This window comes from Lacerta agilis, chromosome 2 (assembly GCF_009819535.1).
Source record: "Lacerta agilis isolate rLacAgi1 chromosome 2, rLacAgi1.pri, whole genome shotgun sequence".
In the NCBI taxonomy this organism is placed as follows: Eukaryota; Metazoa; Chordata; class Lepidosauria; order Squamata; family Lacertidae; genus Lacerta; species Lacerta agilis.
The window spans coordinates 29,313,782-29,322,331 of record NC_046313.1 but is presented as its reverse complement, the minus strand read 5'-3'; positions in this window follow the sequence as shown (position 1 = coordinate 29,322,331).

The window sequence follows — 8,550 nt, the reverse complement described above, 5'->3', positions numbered from 1 at the left end:
AATCACCTTTTTATTACTAGGTTTTTTTATTCCTTACCTGTTTTAAGTCTTCTGTGTTCAGTTTATCTTATGCTGGTCTGTGACCAAAATAAAGTTTGATACTGATATTGATGCTTTTGAATTATGGTGCTGGAGGAGACTCTTGAGAGTCCCATGGACTGCAAGAAGATCAAACCTATCCATTCTTAAGGAAATCAACCCTGAGTGCTCACTGGAAGGACAGATCCTGAAGCTGAGGCTCCAGTACTTTGGCCACCTCATGAGAAGAGAAGACTCCCTGGAAAAGACCCTAATGTTGGGAAAGATTGAGGACACAAGGGGAAGGGGACAGAGGACGAGATGGTTGGACAGTGTTCTCGAAGGTACCAATATGAGTTTGGCCAAACTGCGGGAGGCAGTGGAAGACAGGAGTGCCTGGGGTGCTCTGGTCCATAGGGTCACGAAGAGTCGGACACGACTAAACAACTAAACAACAACAACAACAACAACAACAACAACAACAACAACAACAACTGATACTGATACTGCATTTGGATGAGGGGCCTTATATTCTGCTTCCACCCCCTTACAATCTTTTGACAAGGGCTGCTCCTTATGTACAAATGTTAACTTAGCCTAGCCCAGGCATAGGCAACCTTCGGCTCTCCAGATGTTTTGGCCTACAACTCCTATGATCCCTAGCTAACAGGACCAGTGGTCAGGGATGATGGGAATTGTAGTCCGAAACATCTGGAGAGCCGAAGGTTGCTGACCCCTGGCCTAGCCTATCTCACAGGGCTGTTGCAAACACAAATGTGGGGAGGGGAGGGGAATGTAAACAATCTTCTGCTCCTGGGCGGAAAAGCCAATATATGGCACACAGTGCATGGTTGAACTATGGAAGATGCTCCCATGGGAGGCAGTAAGGGCCACCAAAATGGGTGTATTTAAAAGACAAATTCGTGGAGGATAAGGCTTTCAGTGGCAAATGGGTACAGTAGTTATGCTTCTGCCTCCATAGTTAGAACAGTATGCTTCTGAATATTAGTTGCTTGAAACCACAGAAGGGGAGAGTGCTCTTCTGCTTGGGTCCTGGTTGCAGGTTTTTCATGGGCATCTGTTTGGCCATTGAGAGAACAGGTTGCTAGACTAGATGGGCCATTGGCTTTATCCAGCAGGGCTCTTCCTATATTCTTAAGTAATGTCATGCAAAGGAAGTTAGAAAAGCAGGCTTTGACTACATTTCATAGTCCTGATGTTTACAGCAAAATACCCAACCAAACCCTGATTAAATAACAAGCAAAAAGTACTCTATGTACTTTTACAACTCTGATGCCTGAACTGCCAACTCTCCTACCCAACCCTAAACGGTTGTTGTGAAGATCAAATGGGGGAAGGGGGGAGACAATGTACATAGACTTGAACTCCTGGGAAGAAAATCCAAAACACAAAAACTGAACAAGTGTATGTGCAATTTCACAACTCTCAGCGAAACATATATATATACACACAAAACATTTTGCCAACCTCAATATAGAAATATAGACATCCTTGGGTTAAAGTACAGCATCTAGGAGTTTTAATTTGTTGCATCAGTAAGGTGTTTAATAATTTTATGGTTGTACCGTATTTGCTGATTCATTCACTATTTTTGTTTTAGGGTTACTGAGTGTATATTAATGAATAACAGCCCAGTGATGACAAGCAGACCACTTGCGGTTGTGTAGAGAACATGGAAAATCGTGGGTGGGGGAGATGATGATTTTGATGTCACTTTAAAAAAAATCAGTAGGAAAGAAACCTATCTCATTTCAACCTCACTTATTTTTACTTTGAAGTAAAACATACCAAAACCTGCCAGTTGTGTTTTACTCTGTAAAGGCAGCACACTTGGGGAGCAAATGTGGACATCATGAGGAAAGTGCTTAAAGAAATATACCCCAATATCCTCCCTCATTCAGCTTCTGCTGCTCTGGGAGGGGGGCAGGTGGGAGTGGTCAACATGCCTTTCGCTAATTGTTTAGCAACAGCAATTAAGTGATTAAGTGTCCTTAGCAATGGTGCTGCCTGCCAAGTGCTTGCTTCCATGGTTTGCGCACTAACTTTCTTGAGAAACGTCTGGTCAGCTTACTCTATTTTTTTAAATGACAGCTGAGAGCCTGGGACCCCTGCTCATCTTGGGCCCCCAAAACCTGACCCTTTCTATTGACTTGCAATGACCCTAGACACAGTTGGACATGGTGTTAAAATGAACATTTCCAAATGACCTGCACTTTTAGTGCTTAGAGATGTCCAGCTATAGTATAAGAAAACATTCATTCAAACTTGTCCCTGAGCACTGCACTCATTGTACTTTGCTCGTCCTTTCTTTCTTTCTTTCTTTCTTTCTTTCTTTCTGGCTGCTCTGAAACTAATCTTTATTGCAGAATACAGTACTCCTCTTTGAAGTGCACCCATGTTTCATGGGTCAGTAGGTGACCAAATGATTTGCCTGTTTGCATTGCACATCCAGAGAACAGGAAGAACTTAACTGCAAATCAGAAAGAAAACTCTTCTGCCTCCACCTCTATGATTATATTCTATGAAACTGAAGTACATGAGTTTTTTTAAAAATCATTAGAACTGAAGGGAGCATGCTAATAAGGGCTAACACAAATTTAATAAATGAGGTTCGAATCATAAGGGGTTAAGTCTCACATTCTTTTTTTAGGGTTCCCAGCAGGCTAGAATTTGTTGAGCTGGGCCATCATTTTATCTTCCTGTCATAACTGAAGGATGCAGTGCTGGAGAAAAAAATCCAGAAGACCCTCCCCCCACTCCACTTTTCCTATTGGTACATATAGCTGAGCTATCACAATAAACACATTAACACAAAAGCACTGTGTGGGGAGTACCTGAGTGCTTGTATATAGGGCATTCATGTGTTCAGAATGTGTGTGTATGTGCATGATGCTACCACATAAGATCAAACCATTAAAAAGAGAAGTATGAAAGTGGCTGATACTGTTTGCAGGTCACATCTGATGAGTGGCTGGGGAAACCTAGCCAGATGGGCAGGTAATAATAATAATAATAATAATAATAATAATAATAATAATAATAATATACAACAAGTGTGAACCAAGCGTGAACATTGGTTTACCGGCCAAAGCAACCACCTAAAAGTGAGTCCAAGTCTCTTGGTTTTATTCCAGGCTGTTTCTTGGCCTGTAATCTAGTTGCTTGGCTACTGCCACAAAATACATAACAACAACAAATGATGACCAGGCAGCTTCTGGCAAGGGAAGCAGGGTCAGATTCCTTCTATGGAGAAAACACACTCTGGACATGTTCAGAGGTGATTACCTCAAGGTGGCAGATTCATTGAGGACAAAAATTGGCAACTCTAACCCTTCGGAATCTTTGTGTTTGCACTTCAGCCATGACTAGGTTGCACTGCTGGTGGGGTACATCAAAAGTGGACATGTGGGTGTGGAGAAGAGAAATTGTTTATTTTCAGCGTGTCTGGATTTTTTAAAAACCACATTGGTCCATAACTGAGAACATCTTCCGACCCAAACACAATAGTGACAATGTGGAAGGCCTACTACGGGGGCGGGGGGGGGGGGGCGGGAGGGATGTTCAATGCAAAATCCAATGAAGAAGATTATATTGTTGGCTTGGATTGTGCTCATTTTGGCAACCCAAACTAAAAATGGAATGATAGAGAGAAGATCAGCATGCCTGCTCGGGACTAGAGAGAAACTCGAAATATATCATCTGTCTCAAAGCATGGGATCCAAATGTCCATCCATTACCAGGCCCACTTGTAGTGGGAAGGACATCCTAGCTGCCAGCATTTGTTACAGCTGAAAAACAATCACTCCCTTGTATCTCCAGGAACACTCCCACAGCACCATCTACTGTTTCTGCAGCCTCAGCATCTGAGAGACACTGAACACTTGTAAGAATAGCAGTGGGGGGTTGTGTGTGTGTGTGTGTGTGTGTGTGTGTGTTTCTGCTTCTTCTTTTTGCACGTGTGTGTTGCTGCTCTGCAATAGGCATAGCTTCCCTAAAGAAGCAGTTCACACGCATGTCTTTTCCACAATGGATATTTTTTGCAGCTATATTTTGAGGGATGGGATGTTCCGGTCATGTTTTAAAAAGACTGTGTCTGATGCACTGGCAGTCTTCCTAATGGAACTTCGCAGGCATTGCCAGAGTAATAAGCATATGAGCTACAATGGTGAGAGTCATCTATAAACCTGTGATAGGTAATGGGATGCTTATTCCCCAGCAACCTATTCGAACTCAGGTCCTCCCTCTTTTTCCATTTTATATCAAATTTAGTCCAGTAACTAATGGAGCAGAGCGGAGGAGAGAGATTAGTTTCTTAGGCAGAGCATCATTTCCCTAGCAGATTTTCAATATTATTTTTGTATGAACTAATCTGAACTAAACACCCCCAACTCTAGCTCTACCATCACTGTTTTGCCATACCCTCCAACATTTCTCCAATGAAAACAGGGACGTCTCATTCCATAATAATAGTTTTACTTTATTTATATATTTATTTATTTTTCTTAAAGACAGAGGTCCTTTTATTGTTCAGGAAATTATTCATTATGCTAACTACTTTGCACCACAGTTGAGAGGCCAAGAAAGAGAATCATCATTTATCACAGAAAGTCTTGAGCGGAAAGAAGCCTGAATGCTAATTTTTACTGTGCATTGATTGTTTAGACTAGAGCTAGAAAAAAACAAATGGGTAGTTTATTTGTAACGAATTGTTTTCATATCCAGACAAATGTCACAGTGATTCTAGGTCTTACAACAGCAGGTTTAGAAGGTTGCTTTGTTGGTGCTCTGTATGGAGAATCTTGTTTCTTGTGAGACTTTACAAATGGAAGAACTATAGTGTGTTTATGCCAGTTGCTTATGATGTTTTATTCTTCATTTTCCTCCAGTGGCTTTATCTTGTTTAAAGAGCCTCTCTTGCAGGTTGTCTACAGGGGTTGTTGTGAAATAAACGTAACTTCTCAGTCTTGGAAGAAGAAGCTTGTATCACGTTGATATTAAAACCAGATACAGATAAGACACAATGAAGAATTACCAACCAATTTCATTGTTAAATGTGGATTACAAAATTTTTGGCAAATGTCATGGCCACAAGGTTGAAATGTATTTGGCTGGCATGCATGTCTTTGGTATGACAAGATTAGGCACATAATGGTTTTAAAAACCCATCTTATTAGGAAGCATTGTATCAGGTTTGGATTAGAAACAAAGATTTGTTAGAACGGAAAACACCCAGATGGTTATCACCCTTAGAAGCCAAAGCTCATAAAAAAACGAACATGCCCAGTAACTGGCCAAAATATGTTGATATTTTAGAGCAAGAAGGTCAGAATTTTAAACTGAAAAGTTATGATCAATTGAAAGAGAAAGTATCTGACTGGCTGTTGATTTCATTAAGGTAATCTTGCGTGTTGAGAATTACTATAGCCCCCCCCCCTTTGTTGGCAGGTTTTATATTGATGTTGGTGTCGTTAGCCAAGCTGGAAATTATTTCTCTGTCATCCGCTTTGATGTTCTGTTTGAATTTTGAAGGTCTGTGTTTTTCCATCTTTGTAATATCTTCTAGAACCATTTGGTAAAATACATTAAGGCGTGCGTTATCCACAGGAGGATTAAAGGAAGACCGAAGACGTAGATGTGTTTGTTGAAATGCGTTATCTCCAAAGAAGCACCTCAACTTCATTCTTTTAGATGGCAACGCATATATGTTTGTATGATAATTCAATATGCTGAGAGGGTCTCTAATGAATGTATATTTAACTTATTCCAGCTGAAGAAGAATTTTCGAAACAGGGCCCTGTCCTGGGATATATACTTCATCTGATGTATAAACTTAAATAAATCCATCTACAGAAACATTTGAAACATTTGTATCATTTGAACCACTATCCAGTATTATTATACTCCTGCAGTCTAATGGCAGAGCTGGCTCTGCTCAGCTTTTTAGGATTGATGCTCACAGTCTATGAAATACTGTTCTGTGATGTCAGATTAACTATTCCTAACTATGCACTCCCCTGCTGTGCTCCTCTAGCAATTATTATTTTTAAGCTGGAAACAGCAGAATAGTACACACACACACACACACACACACACACACACACACACACACACCAAGGTCATTCTCTACCGCTTCAGTCCATTCTGTGGGGAAAAGTTGTCACTCACACCACACATGCTGACTCAGAGCATGTATAGGTATTATGCTAGTGATAAAATCCATTTTTAGAGAATGACCTGCAAAGGTCAGTGAATACTTTCAATATATCCATGTCATTTCAAATAGGATCCACTTTTTTAAATACAGAGGACAAAAAGGTTGGCTTTAAAACAACAGCACATAGTACTGTATTTCCCATGGTCTCATATGGCATGCATTGCTTTTCTCTAGGGACTCAGAAAATGACAGATGAGACAAAAATTTCTCAGGGAAATCAGATGTCCACTTCCCTTTCCTTTCATATCTGTGGTTAGGTGCAGGCAATAATTGTCCTGCTATACCCGCCCAGATAGCAGTTCTATGAAATGGCGGCCAATTTTGGTTCAGAGAGAAATCACTGTGAAAATTGCTAGGCGTATCTTTCAGAACTAAACTGTCTGTTGGACTAAGTTGAGATGAATCCAATTGCCTCTACCTGTCTGTCACATTTTCTGTGTGGATAAACATTTAGAAAACATTTGGTGACGTTGGAGTGACACCTCACCCTGTGCCCACACCATTTTGTGACTGTACACTTTAAATAAAACTTCCTTAGAGACTGAATGCTCATTGTTGAACTTCTCCTGCATGAACAGCTCTCCTGTAGCTCCTTATTTTATTTTTAAAATGAAAAAGGACCTCTGCAAAAAGTTCTAACCAAAACAAAATGAATGATGTTCTGCTGAACAAGGAACCTCTGCAGGTATTTCCTTTTAGCTGGAATAATACATTGTGTGGCCTGCTTATAAATTTGCAGGGGAGGCAAGACAAACAATTTGTAAGCAATTTATATGGACAATTCTGTAGAGTCAATGTGGTCTAGAGGATAAGGTGCCAGAGTAGAAGCAGGAGGCCTGGCTTTGAATCTGACGTACTGACTAGATCAAGGACAAATAATTTCATGAATGTGTTTGTGCCTGGTCTAGTCTATTTTTGGATCTCTTTGATATAGAAATTTGCTTCTCATTATTTGCCAGTACAATACACTGAACTACAACCATAGCTTTTCAAGAGGTTTTTTATTTATTAAAGCTCATTGCCCCATTTCAATAATCTTTACCAATGATTTCCCCTTTGCATCTACTAGGGCAGAACCTCCAAGTGTCCCTATTTTCCAGGGGCCTCCCTGATTTAGAGAAGCCGTCCCAGTTTCTGATTTGATCCTGGAATGTCCCACTTTTCCTTAGAATATCCCTATTTTCATTGGAGAAATGATGGAGGGTATGGAGTTATCAAACCCCTCGAACTGCCTGAAGGCAATCCTGTATAAGTAAGCTTTTTAATGTTTATTGTTTTACTATGTTTTTTATGTACGTTGGAAGCTGCCCAGAGCAACCCAATAAGATGTGTGGGGTATAAATAGAAATTTATCATTATGGAATAGGATGTCCCTATTTTAATTGGAGAAAAGATGGAGGGTATGGGAATACATTTAAAAAAGTAGCTCAACTGATACATAAAATTCCATATAAGGACGCAGGACAGCATTTTCAAAAGCAAAGAAATTCATAATGCACCTGTCTGCTTCTAAATACCATGTCAAAGGTGTACATGGGGAGTGGGGGAGTGGGGAGTGAAGATATGAGTTGCATGTATCTCTGGGTGATTATAGTAGTCAATGAGATCCAAGTTATAGTCAAACTCCACAACAGGTTCTGCAAAGCGGTCATATTTCAATCATATTATTTTCTGCCAGACATTTTTTGGCTTTAAATAAATGCTTCCCTGAATATTTGCTTTTGCTGAAGGCACATAATAGAGAATTTCAAAGCTCTGCATGCCTGTGTGAATTCTGCATTTTATTTCTATAGTCGGAAGACTGAAGAACACCCTGGGGGGGGGGGGCTAGCAGAATAATGAGGCCTACAGAGTGGTACTACCAGCCTATCTAGGGAGGTATCTGTTGTAGCTCCAGTCATCTACTATTCCACAGACCATCTCTGCTTTGTAAAACATTTCCTCCTGTTCATGTCAAAGGAGATAACCTGCAATGCTCACTCCTGCTATTGACCATGAGGTTCTGCTTCCTTCCTTCTGCAGAAGCAAGAAAATCCTCCCACCAGATTTGGCAGCACTTTCACTGCAGCAGCAGATGGAAATTCTCTGTCTTCACACTCACCATTGCCTTGATAGATATGCTTTTGCTTCTTAGGGGTGGAAGGTCGAATTGAGAGTCTGGTGCTATAGAAAGGCAAATAAGGAACTCTTATTCAGTAAGGGGTCTCAGCATGGTGCTCCTTGAGTGGCCTCAAAGTTAGAACTGAGTAATCCTCAGCAAACTGGGGGCCCCAATGCCTCTCGTTCCAAACTAACGG